This window comes from Carcharodon carcharias, chromosome X (assembly GCF_017639515.1).
Source record: "Carcharodon carcharias isolate sCarCar2 chromosome X, sCarCar2.pri, whole genome shotgun sequence".
NCBI lineage: Eukaryota > Metazoa > Chordata > Chondrichthyes > Lamniformes > Lamnidae > Carcharodon > Carcharodon carcharias.
In genome coordinates this window covers 24,144,670-24,157,342 of record NC_054507.1, presented here as the reverse complement: position 1 = coordinate 24,157,342, position 12,673 = coordinate 24,144,670, and the positions used below count along the sequence as shown (strand labels likewise).

The following is a 12,673-nucleotide window of genomic DNA, read 5'->3' as shown; positions in this document are numbered from 1 at the left end:
ACCTGGTATGGGCAGCTAACAACTGTCCAACATGGTGGCATGAAGTGACCAGACTTTCCCCTTTCTCTTGGGGTGAACCTACACTTCTGTAAAAGTATGACAGATCTGCACATGATTTTTATATTTATATTTAGTGAGGTGTTCAATGTCTTCAAGTTCCATATGTCTCATGCAGTTGCCAGAAGCCAGAGTAAATATGCCAAATTCACCAAGGCCAACTACCATGAAGCTTTGATAAAAAAAGTGGCACCACCCTACAAAAGTCAGTTTCAAAACAGCTTTAACCCTGGACCCAAACAGATCAGCCTGCAGCATCTTCCTCCTGGCAATTATCACTTGAACATATAATTAAGGTTCATTTAGATAATAGGGAAGTATCAGACAATAGATGCATGGTTCTTCCGTGCTGGCTGCACTTGTAGATTATAAACAATCTAATCAGGAAAGAACCAGCAGCATCATAAACCCAGAAAAAGGAGAATCTATAAAAGGTATCTCCTGCTGCAGCAACATAAATACACAAAGCCAAATCTGGCACACCTCTAAACATGTATAATGAAAACCCACCAGGCTTACTGACACCTGGTGACACAATTTGAAGCTAAAAAGGATATGAGAAAAGGGCAGTGGAATAGAATTGAAAAGATTGAAGCATTTGAAGAGCCAGCAGAGCTGAGAGGAGCCAAATGGCCTTTTACTAAGATAAAAGCAAAAAACTGTGGATGCTGGAAAGCCAAAAGAAAAACAAAAATACCTGGAAAAACTCAGCAGCTCTGGCAGCATCTGCGGAGAGGAACACAGTTAACACTTCGAGTCCGAATGACCCTTCAACAGAAGTAAAAATAGAAGAGAGGTGAAATATAAGTCCCCCCCCCCCGCCAAAACCAGCTTATATTTCATCTCTCTTCTATTTTTACTTAGTTCTGTTGAAGGGTCATTCGGACTTGAAATGTTAACTGTGTTCCTCTCCACAGATGCTGCCAGACCTGCTGAGTTTTTCCAAGTATTTTTGTTTTTGTTTTGGCCTTTTACTCTGCTGTAACCTCTGGGAGTATACAGACCAATAATGCTGTTTCCACATCAGTTATCTGCATGAACCTTTCTCAGCTGTCAGGGAATGTCTACAAGCATCAAATGAAAGTCAGAACTGCAATTTTAAACTGCAAGTGTAGGTTAGCCATTGCCACTGGTGTGAAGTCTGGATTTCAAAGCACCAGCCGCCAAGCCAAACAGAACTGGTTCTGTATGATTAAAGATCAAGGCTTCACCTCCAACCTAAAAAGCTAAATCCTGGTCATATACGTACCACTTTCCCCTCTTCTACACATTAATCTTCCTTGCACTATTACACAGACAGATGCAGGAGTCATCAGATCAGGGTCAGATGTGATAGCAGAAAAAAATGCAATAGTAAAATATTCATAAGAACATAGGACTTAGATGTAGGCCATTCAGCCCTTCAAGCCATTCGACAAGGTCATGGTTCATATAGTTGTCATCTCAACTCTACTTTCCTGTCTGCTTCCCATGATCCTGGACTCCCTTGTCTGTCATGGTGTACGAGGTTGATTTCTACACACTTCCCCACCCAACAGATGCTCCTCTTGGACAGGGCCAAGTTTTTAAATTGACTCATACTGGGGAAAGCCATCCAATTCAGAGAGGCTGTCTGCAATAAAGCTGACAAGGGGTTCATTCAGTATAATCTCTAGTTACCAAAACAGAATAACATAGTGGCAGGAACAGCAAAAGGAAAGTAAATTCAAGGTTCCACTAACACCAAATTATCAACCACTTCTGTTTTATTCAAACAGTACCCATTTTTGACTGGCTTTGTACAAGAGGGTTAAAAAAAATTGAATGCTGTACATTTTAAGGGTGGCCTCAAGTCTGCCATGTGTGAACTATAAACACAGCTTGCTCTACGAAGTGCTACTGCCACCTTGTGGAACATAATCACCTAGTTCAGTGTGGAGTAAATGAAAAGGGGTTACATACAAATCAAATGCAAGTTAACGCCAAGAGAAGGAGATAGATTGCACAAGGATATGGTTTCATTGCTCACACCTATTGCATTATTTACTGGTAATATAGTCCCATGGTACAACAGTCTCCTCCTCCCTCCAAAAGAAACCTAAACAAGAGTCTGCCTGTTTAGTAGCAATTATAGAGTATGTAATCGATTCAAAGTAGATAAAACAAAAAAACTGGCAAGTTAAATCTGGTCTCAATAATAGCATGAAGGACACCAGCTTCACCATCCTACAAACTTCAATATAGCTGTTTTGTAGTACAGAACTTGAAATTTGCTGGAAAAAAAAGAGGCTTTTTGTCAAAGCTTTTCGTCTTGCACTCATCAGGACAATTCACAAGAAAATATCAATGAACTGTCCTGATGAGTGCAAGACAGTTTTGACAAAAAAGTTTCTTTTTTCAGCAATACTCAAACTTCAATATGATAGTATCTACTATTGTAGCTGTTATACTCCTGCTCAAGCTTCCTATTCACTGCCATCTATCCATAATAGAAATGAACTTTCAATCAATACAGAATGAATTTTTAACAACTTCAGGTTTTAACCCCAATACCAGTTAATTAGGATTTCCTTGTTTGGGTAGCAGCATGAGTAGCCAAGCATCTATACATTGAATATTAGTTATAGGTAGATTGCCTGTTCATTCAGCAAGTAGTGATAAGCGCCTTCATTTGAAATTACAGCATCGAAACAGAAAAAGGAAACTGGAAAATACTGCCAGAAATCTTGTATCATTCAAGCAATCTTTAATACAATTTAAGTGTTTAAACTGGCAAGCTAATTAAAACACCACATTAAATGTAAACTTCCTGGACCACAAATCTCAACACCCCAACCCAGGGAGTTTTAATCCCAAATTACCCAGGGGGATATGCAAAGAAAAACAATCTTACAATAGTTTTTGAAATCACTTTTTAAAAGTATTGATACAAAATTACACATGGTAAAACTTTCAACACATTGGAACAGGTGTCTCCGATTAGATAAACATTTCAGGAACTCTTGAACAGCATGCAACAAACCAGATTCAGTCACAAATGCAGTGACAAAGATACTTTAAAAAAACACAAAGCACACTTATCTGCCATTAATTTATTACCTGAACAAAAACTTACTTCCTCAAAAACTGTAATGTTGGTGGCAGCACTTGTCTGAAGGCACCTGCAGAAATACACTAGAGTTTGTAAGATAGAAAGTGTGCAATCAAATTACAGTATTCACTTACTGGTTTGGTCACTTCCCTGACAATTGTTAACACATTACTCTCCACATCACATATCTGCTTGGACAACTTCCAAATCAGATGGCAGCCCCACCCACAAGCCAATTTCACTCATTTTTAGAATAGGAACAGACAGGCATATTGCATTGTACTCTTAAGTTTACAATCTTCCAGGCTCAGCTGGCTCAACAACTTTAGATCAGAAACTGCTGCAGTCCAGAAAAAAAAGGTGGGGGCAGTGGTTGTGATGATTCTGCTTTCCCCGTTTACACTTCCTGTAGGGTTTCTCTACTTGTCCCATTACCATCTCCTTTTTCCTTGCACCATAATTTTTGTCATTTAATCTCTACTGCCTTCCACCCTATCAGGTCTTGTTGTTCTCTCTCTCCCACCCCACCCCATTACTCCTTCCCCTGCCTCTGGACTTGCTTAAAACCTGCCGCATCTCTACCTAACCGTTCCCAGTTCTGATGAAAGGCCACTAATCCAAAATGTTAACTTTCTCTCTCTCCAGAAATGCTACATAACCTGAGTATTTCCAGCATTTTCTGTTTTTAATTAGAAAGAATGTGAGGGCGTTTGACAGGATGCAGAAAAGATTCAAGAGAATAGTTCCAGAGACAAGGTGGCTCCAGTAATAAAGGAACTTCAGGTACGTAAATAGATTGAAGTTGGGACTGTTCGCCTCTTAACCTTCTCCAAGGAGTTTTGATATAGGTATTCAAAATTATGAGCAGTCTGGACAGAGTAGATAGGTAGAAGCTGTTCCCATTGATGGAAGGATCAAGAATCAGAGGGCATAGATTTAAGGTAATTCGCAAAAGAAGCATTGGAGACATTAGAAAAAACTTTTTCACACAGCAAGTTGTTAGGATTTGGAATGCACTGAGTGTTGGAGGCAGGGTCAATCAAAGCACTCAAGAGGGAATTGGATCATTATCTGAAAAGAAAGAATGTGCAGGACCACAGGGATTGGGCAGGGGAGTGACATTAGGGAAATTGCTCCTTCAGAGAGCCAGCACATTCATGACAGGCCGAATGGCCTTCTGTGCTGTAACCATTCTATGATTCTATAATTGTGGTGTACACTTGCACAATACCCAAAATACCTATTGGTCAACAATACCCACCCCCCTCAGGATCACCTCAAGTACTAAGCAAACAAAAGAGACTGTTGCAGATCATACCACTCCCTGCACAGACTCCAGCTCCTCCCCAAGACACAAAACAGGACTGCCCCAGTGGACAGAATGTTTCAGCCTGGTCTTGTCTCACTAATTTCCTCTTACCTCAACTACACTTTCTCAGCTCCTCCCTCCTCCTCACCCCACCCCTCCACCTGTAACTCTTCCAATGCCCTCTTTTGCTTTAACAGCGTCAGGTTTCTTTTGTCTCACAAACCCTCTAAATCACCATCAATCATGTGGATGGTCTCCTTGGTCCTTGTATCTTCCTTGAACAGTGGCCCAACACTGGCTCAGCTCCACCATCTTCTGAGCAGTTCTTTCCTTCAACAATTTCTCAATTCTATTTACTTCCTCCAGATAAAAAAAGAGCGTTGCTGTGGGAACCCATCAGATAAAAAGTGGTACTATGGGAACCCATCAGATTAAAAAGTATTGCTATAGGAACCCATGGGTTCCAGCTATTCCTATCTTATTGTAGGATACGTGGAACATTCTGTTCCAATCCTACTCAAGATTTCCTCCGACCTCTTCCTGTTACAATGACTACTGTGTTGCCACTGCTTCCTACTCTCATTCCAATCTTCAATTATCAACTATGCTTCCAATTGGCACCCATCCCTCACTTTAATGTGATCCACCTCTGACTCTTCTTTTCACTCATCCCAATGTTGTTCCAGTTCCATTGAAATGATTGATTAATTCACTTTCTGTTGATAGCTTCCAAAATATCTCCTCCCTTCAGCCAGAGATGCCCCTCCCCCACCCGGTAACAGGGGTCAACAGAACTCTTAGCCTGATCCTCACCAATTCCCCTACCTCTTCCCCCACCCTCCCTTCACCTTCAAACTTACTTGCCTCCGATAGATCATCTTTCCAACATGATCCAACTACCAAGTAAATCTTCCTCCTCCCTCCAGACAGCTTTGTTCACCCTTGTCACCCCCACTTTCAGCAGCCCTCCCCTGTGCACACAAAATACTTGATCATTCACCCCATCACGCCACGGTCCAAGACACTTTCCATGCTTTTAAAAAACTCTTATATTAACTACTCAGAGCGCTGCCTCTTCTACGTTGAAGAGAACAAAGGCATTTAGAGGTGACCACTTTACCAAATGCCCTTCTTGTCTGTTGGTCTGACCTTGACATTCCTGTGGTGTGCTACTTTAACTTGCCCTCCTATTGCCTTTCTGACCTCTTGGCCTCTTATGTTGTCCCAATTTGGCTGAACAGCAAATCATCCTTCTCTTGGACATTTATTATATTTCATTGACTGTAAAGCATATTGGGATGCCTAGAGGTCATGAAAGGCGTGATATGAAGAATAAAGATGGACTTGCATTTATATAGTGCCTTTTACAGCGTCAGGACTGTCCAAGTACCTTACAGTAATTAAATTAATGCCTTTTTAATTATGCTCCTATGAAGCTCTTTGGGACATTTTACTACTTTAAAAAAGGTGCTATAAAGTTGTTCTCCTTGTGATTTTAATGTTTGTAATGTATAAATGCAAATATTTCTTATGTACTGTCATGGTCTCTTAGGTCTGCTGCCACCATATATGTTGAGGGCCTCGATGTAGACCTCAAGGGATCTGTCTCTATGCTAAGTAAGGTATTGAGACTGATGAAGGTTCTGGTTGAACACAATTACACGAAGTCTATTACTAGCAACAACTATATACAGCTCTGCACAGGCCTTGATCTGGTGAACATTTGCAGTAGAGATCACAGGCAATAGTGAGCATCTAACATGGAGACTGTACCTTTTATCAGCCAGCCTAACACATGGTGATGTCATAATGATGTCACTTATGCAGCTTCTTAAAAAGGTACATGTCACTGTCTGCATCAGCATGCATACAATATCACAACATGCACTCTGATCTGAACACTGACTTTAGTAGCTTCAGATTAGAGCTCACTGCATTTTACTTTGCAACAGAAGGTGATGGTTGGGATGAAAAGAGGGATAGCTAGTTGACATTTCAGGTATGCACACTGTTTAATCACCACCATGGCAGTCTCGGGCAGGCAGGCAGGCAGGCGGTGGTTGGGGGAAGAACCTTACTGAAGGTAAAAACAGAAAATGCTGGAAAAACTCAGCAGGTCTAACAGCATCTGTGGAGAGAAAAAAAAAGTTAATGTTTCGAGTTCATATGACTCTTCTTCAGAGCTAAAGAAAAGTAAAAGGTGATGAAATTTATACTGTTTAAGGAGGGTGGAGCTGGTGAAGCTGGATAGAAGGCCAGTGATAGGTGACGGCAAAGGAGAGATTGCCAGAGATGTCATGGACAAAAGGACAAAGGGGTGTTAATGACAGTGGTACTGGCTAAAGGAGGTGCTGATGGTGGCATTAAGGTCAGAAACCTGCAGGTTAGACCTGCTGACTTTTTCCAGCATTTTTGTTTCAGATACCTGCAATTTTGGGTTTACTGTTTTTCTCAAATTCTCTCCACCATCCTGGACCTCCTTTGCTTGCTCTGCTCTTTGCATGTGCCTTTTGCAGCTCCTTTTCACTATCTTGGCTATTCACAGTCTTTTGTTCATGCATTTATCCTGCCTCACCAAATAGTAATTTTGTTTTCAGTTTTCTATTCAGTAATTTAGGTCATTCAGTCCATTAACTTCCTCTTTCTGATTGGAGTATCTGTTTCCCTAGTCCTCTCTCTTCAAACCTCCACCACCACTCCATCCCTCTGACTTAATTATTCTGGCAAAGGGTTACACCCAAAACTGAATTTTTTTTCTAGTTACGTTGATCCATCTGTGCATGTGTAATATTTTCAGTTTCAAAATCAATAGTGTTTGCACTTTTCTAAAATAAAAAGATATTCCACTAGCTGTGACCAATGGGGAATTTCCAGGTGATTGCTCAGAGGCAACACCTGACTCATTAAGAATCTGCTGTTTACATCAAGCCTGAAGCAGATAAGGTGACTGGTTTTGCCAATATAAAGCAATGGATTACTTCCATTTGGTGCTAGAGTATTCCTGGAGGTCTTTGTAAAAAAAGTCAAATACCGTTTCCATCATTTAGACCAGGGCTTCCCAAACCGTGTGTCACGAACTCAGAGGCAGCAACGGCTGCTGTGGAACTCCTACTGAGTGTTAACAACCACAAGATCCCCTTAAATCCTTGTGCTTTTTCAAAAATGGTGGGCATGGCCTAACTGACCGATCTTTGAGACCGGATTCGTGTTCTAAAAAAGCCAGGGAAAAAGTAGATGCTTTGTAGTTAAAAACCCTGCAGTGCAAACAGTCCCCCGCAGCTCACCACATGAATCACACTGTGGGGCAATCAGCTGCATCATGCACCAGTGGCCAAAAAAAGATACGAGCACCCTAGAGTGCAAGCAACATCACATTGAGTTGACAGGCAGCAGCACCAGAGGCACTGGTCAAAACCATCTTTTGGGCACTGCAGACTCACTTCCCATAGCACTTGCATGCTTTATGTTGCTGGTATGCTGCTAAATTTGCAAAAAGGGCAGCGGCAATGTTCAAGTCACCAGCTGGTAGATCAGGAATAAACAACTTCATTTAATTTTAAAGAGGTATGGGACTAGATCAGTGGTTTTCAAAAACAAAATTTTTTTTTTGCAACTAATTTGTTTAAGGAACATCATCCCAGGATTCTTTTCAATTTAATGCAGCAACCCAACAGTGGGAAAAGATCGTTACTAGAGAATGGTGTCAAGCATCAGTTTTAAGTGCTCCCAGGTCAGATAGAACACAAGTTCTAGAATTAAAGAAGATCCAGCTTCTCCCCTATGCCTACAAAGGAGTAACTGCATTTCCAAAGTAATTCATTAATAGCAAGAATTCCTGACTTGATGACAAGCTATTTGTTTTTTTTTGCTTTAACAATGCCCCTCATAGCCCTCAGGGGAACATTCCCTATCATGACACCAGTGTAAAAATTTCTCAATTTCCTCCCTTCTTCTCAAAGGCATCAACTCATACAAGAATACAGTTCAGTGAACACTGGCAGCCAACAATATTTTGCCCAAGTAACTATTCTTTGACATGTGGTGGTGGTCCATTTGAAAACTTCTTTTCCTAAACAAAGCTCTTTGGGGTTTCCAGCGTAAAAACCTGCATTCTAGACTGCTCACTGTCAATCATTAACCCATCACTGGAGACATTCTTGTACTTTTGTGTTGCCGATGACATCTTGCCATGACCTTGGAAAACTAAAAGCATAAAAGTGGAATAAAACTCCCATTACTCCACAGAATTTATATTCTGGAGTTGCCATTGTAAATGGCTCCCTCTGTTCGAGTACTATCCCCCTTCCCCTTTCAAAATCATCACCCGCTCTTCAAAAATATCCACTCTTGTAACTTACCATCCTCTCCTAAATCCTTGGACATCATGTTGCCACCAACAGATACCATGTTGTCATGTAAAGTAGTATTTTTGCCATTTGTATGCACCGTTGAATATCTAATATTCAGATCATATTGGGGTCTAGGAGCTTATAAGCCCATAAGGGATATTGAAAGATTGTGGTGGGGATGAGAGAGTGGGGAAAGAGAAAATTTTAAACTTAGTTTTTGAGTTGCAAGGCACGTCAAAAATGGTCATGCACATCTGTAAGCATACTTTTTCAAGATTTTTCTGGTGTTGTTAAATTTATTTTTTTAAATTGACCCCCAAGGAACTTCCTTTGGCTTTTTTACAGCAAACTGAAATTTTGACTTCCCCATGTACAATGCTCTCTCAATTACCTTCATAGAATGAGCGCCAATGAGGTTGAGTAAACGTGGGAATTTTTGTAGAGTAGATTGTCTTTTGGGAAAATGCCAGAGACCATTTTTGTTGTTTTGTGTGGGTGTATAGTAGACAGTGGAACAATTATTCCTGTCAAAAAGAGGTACCAGGATTCTTTCTGCCCACAAATGTGAACTGGTTGTCAGAAAACCAGTTTCAAACAGGTGTAAGTTTTATTTATAAAAAGCTTCTCGGATGGCTCATTTGGCAAGCTCCTCGAGTCTCTGGCATCCAGTGATGAAAGTTCCAGGTTTGATCCCTTTGCCTCCCTGGCAGGAAAATGGTGAGAAATTCCAGCACAGAATATTAAAATGTGCAGATGTTTGGCAAGGGAGAAAGTCAGTCAGTTTTGGCAGTGATGCACCCACACTCAAATAGTCTAGCAACACTCACATACAGAATAGATCAGCTTGTCAATATGAAAGTGATATCACAAATCAAAGTTAAACGAATGATGACAGATTACATGTAATCAGGATATTCCCTACAGGTATTTATTAGGTTGCAAAAGTCACCACTGGTTTGGAGTGGGAGTTTTCTTTTAAATTAGTTTCTAGGCTTTAGCTTAAAGTTTTTCTAAGGACATATGTAAACCTGTGGCACTGTTTAAAAAAACAGACCATGTCCTTGCTAGAAATTAACTGATCTGTGGCATTGTTTCCAGTAAACCAGATGTTGTGGCTTTTTGAAGGCCAGGAGACAGCAGTGGCATAGTGGTATTGTCAGTGTACTGTTAACCCAAAGACCCAGGGTAACGTTCTGCGGACCTGGGTTCGAAATCCACCACGACAGGTGGTGTAATTTAAATTCAATAGAAATGTGGAATTAAAAGTCTAATGACCATTAAACCATTGCCAACCATCTTAAATGCCCTCTGAAATGGCCAGGCGAGCCACTCAGACGTATCAAACCACTACAAAGTTAATAAAAAGGAACGAAACCAGATGGATTACATGGGAAAGCGACAATGGCAAAGTCGCCCTTAGTAACATCTGGGGGGGGCTTGGGTCAAAATTGGAAGAGCTGTCTCAGACTCGTCACAGACATGGAATCATACCTTACAGATCATGTCCCATGGGCAGGACAAGCACAGTGGTATACAGTCAGGAGGGAGTTGCCCTGGGAGTCCTCAACATCAACTCCAGTCTCATGGCATCAAGTCAAACAGGGGCAAGGAAATCACTTAAGGATTACCACATACCATGCCCCTCACATCCCCCCACTCAACTGATGAATCAGTACTCCTCCATGTTGAACATCACTTGGAGGAAGCACTGAGGGTGGCAAGGGCACAGAACATACTCTGGGTGGGGGATTTCACTGTCCATCACCAAGAGTGGCTCGGTAGCACCATTACAGACCAAGCTGGCCAAGTCCTGAATGACACAGCTGCTAGACTGGGTCTGCGGCAGGTGGTGAGGGAACCAAGAAGGGAAAAAACATACTTGACCTCATCCTCACCAACCTGCCTGCCACAGATGCAGCTGTCCACGACTGTGTCAGTAGGAGTGACCACTGCACAGTCCTTGGAGGCGAAGTCCCATCTTCTCCATTGTGTTGAATGGCACTACCACTGTGCTAAATTGGATAGATTTCTAACTCCTCAAGACGGGACATCCATGAAGCGCTGCTGGCCATCAGCAGCAGCAGTATTTTACTCAACCACAATCTGTAATCTCAATCCCCCACTCTACCATTACCATCAAGCCAGGGGGTCAACTCTGGTTCAATGAAGAGTGCAGGAGGGCATGCCAGGAGCAGCACTAGGCAAACCTAAAAATGAGGTGTCAACCTGGTGAGCTACAACACAGGAGTACTTGGGTGCCAAAGAGCATAAGCAGCAAGTGACAGAGAGAGGTAAGTGATTCCACAACCAACAAATCAGATCCAAGATCTGCGGTCCTGCCACCTCCAGTCGTGAATGGTGGTGGGACAGTTCACTGGAGGCAGTGGCTCCACAAATACCCCCATCCTCAATGAAGAAGGAGCCCAGAACCTCAGTGCAAAAGATAAGGCTGAAGCATTCACAACAATCTTCAGCCAGAAGTGCTGAGTGGATAACCTATCTCGACCTCCTCCAGAGGTCCCCAGCATCACAGATGCCAGTTTTCAGCCAATTCAACGCATTCCACGTGATATCAAGAAATAGCTGAGGGAACTAGATAATGCAAAGGCTATGGGCCCTTACAATATTCCGGCAATAATACTGAAGACTTGTGCTCCAGAATTTGCTGTGCCCCCCTAGCCAATCTGTTCCAGTACAGCTACAACACTGGCATCTACCCAGCAATGTGGAAAATTGCCCAGATATGTCCTGTACACAAAATGCAGGACAAATCCAACCCAGCCAGTTACTGCCCCATCAATCTACTCGATCTGATGGAAGGGATCATCAATAGTGTTATCAAGCAGCACTTGCTTCGCAATAACCTGCTCACTGATGCTCAGTTTAGGTTCCACTAGGGTCACTCAGCTTCTAACCTCATCAAAAGCCTTGGTTCAAACATGGACAAAAGAGCTGAACTCCAGAGGTGAGTTGAGTGTGGCTGCCCTTGATATCAAAACAGCATTTGACAGAGCGTGGCATCAAGGAGCCCTAGTAAAACTGAAATCAATGGGAATCAGGGGGAAAAATCTCCACTGGTTGGAGTCATACCTGGCACAAAAGATGGTTGTGATTGTTTGTGGTGAATCATCTCAGTTCCAGGACATCACTGCAGGAGTTCCTCAGGGTAGTGTCCTAGGCCCAACCATCTTTAGCTGCCTCATCAATTACCTTCCTTCCATCATAAGGTCAGAAGTGGGGGTGTTTGCTGAAGCACAATGTTCAGCACTATTTGCGACTCCTCAGATAATGAAACAGACCATGCCAAAATGCAGCAAGACCAGGACAATATCCAGGTGTGGGCTGACAAATGGCATGTAACATGTGCACCACACCAAGTGCCAGGCATCATCTCCAACAAGAGAGAATCTAGCCATCATCCCTTGACATCCAATGGTATTACCATCACTGAGTCTCTCAACAACATCCTGGGGGTTACCATGGACCAGAAATTGAACTGGACTAGCCATATAAACGTTGTGGCTACAAGAGCAGGTCGGGGCCAGGAATCCTCCGGCGAGTAACTCACCTCCTGACTCCCCAAAGCCTGTCCACAAGGCACAAGTCAGCAGTGTGATGGAAAACTCGCCACTTGCCTGGATGAGTATAGCTCCAACAACACTCAAGAAGCTTGACACCATCGAGGACAAAGCAGCCGGCTTGATTTGCACCCCTTCCACAAATATTCACTCCCTCCACCACCAACAAACAGTGGCAGCAGTGTGTACCAGCTACAGGGTGCACTGCAGAAATGCACCAAGGCTCCTGAGGCAGCACCTTCCAAATCCACAACCGCTACCACCTGGAAGGATAAGGGCAGAAGATACATGGGAACACCACCATCTAGAA

The 12,673-nt window shown here is 42.5% G+C and overlaps 1 protein-coding gene across 7 annotated transcripts in view; it reads right to left on the bottom strand.

Moving 5' to 3' along the window:
• The window catches only part of LOC121273273 (LIM domain and actin-binding protein 1-like), a 127,955-nt gene that overhangs the window by 61,639 nt on the left and 53,643 nt on the right, over window positions 1-12,673 (bottom strand). Inside the window, exon 3 of one of the 7 annotated variants that reach the window (XM_041180321.1) lies at window positions 3,152-3,197. The exons of 5 other annotated variants lie outside the window; for them this stretch is intronic. The gene's annotated coding sequence lies outside the window, so the exon portion shown is untranslated. Of the gene's footprint in view, window positions 1-3,135; window positions 3,198-12,673 lie in introns of those variants that run through there. One more of the 7 variants, XM_041180322.1, reaches the window with a different exon arrangement.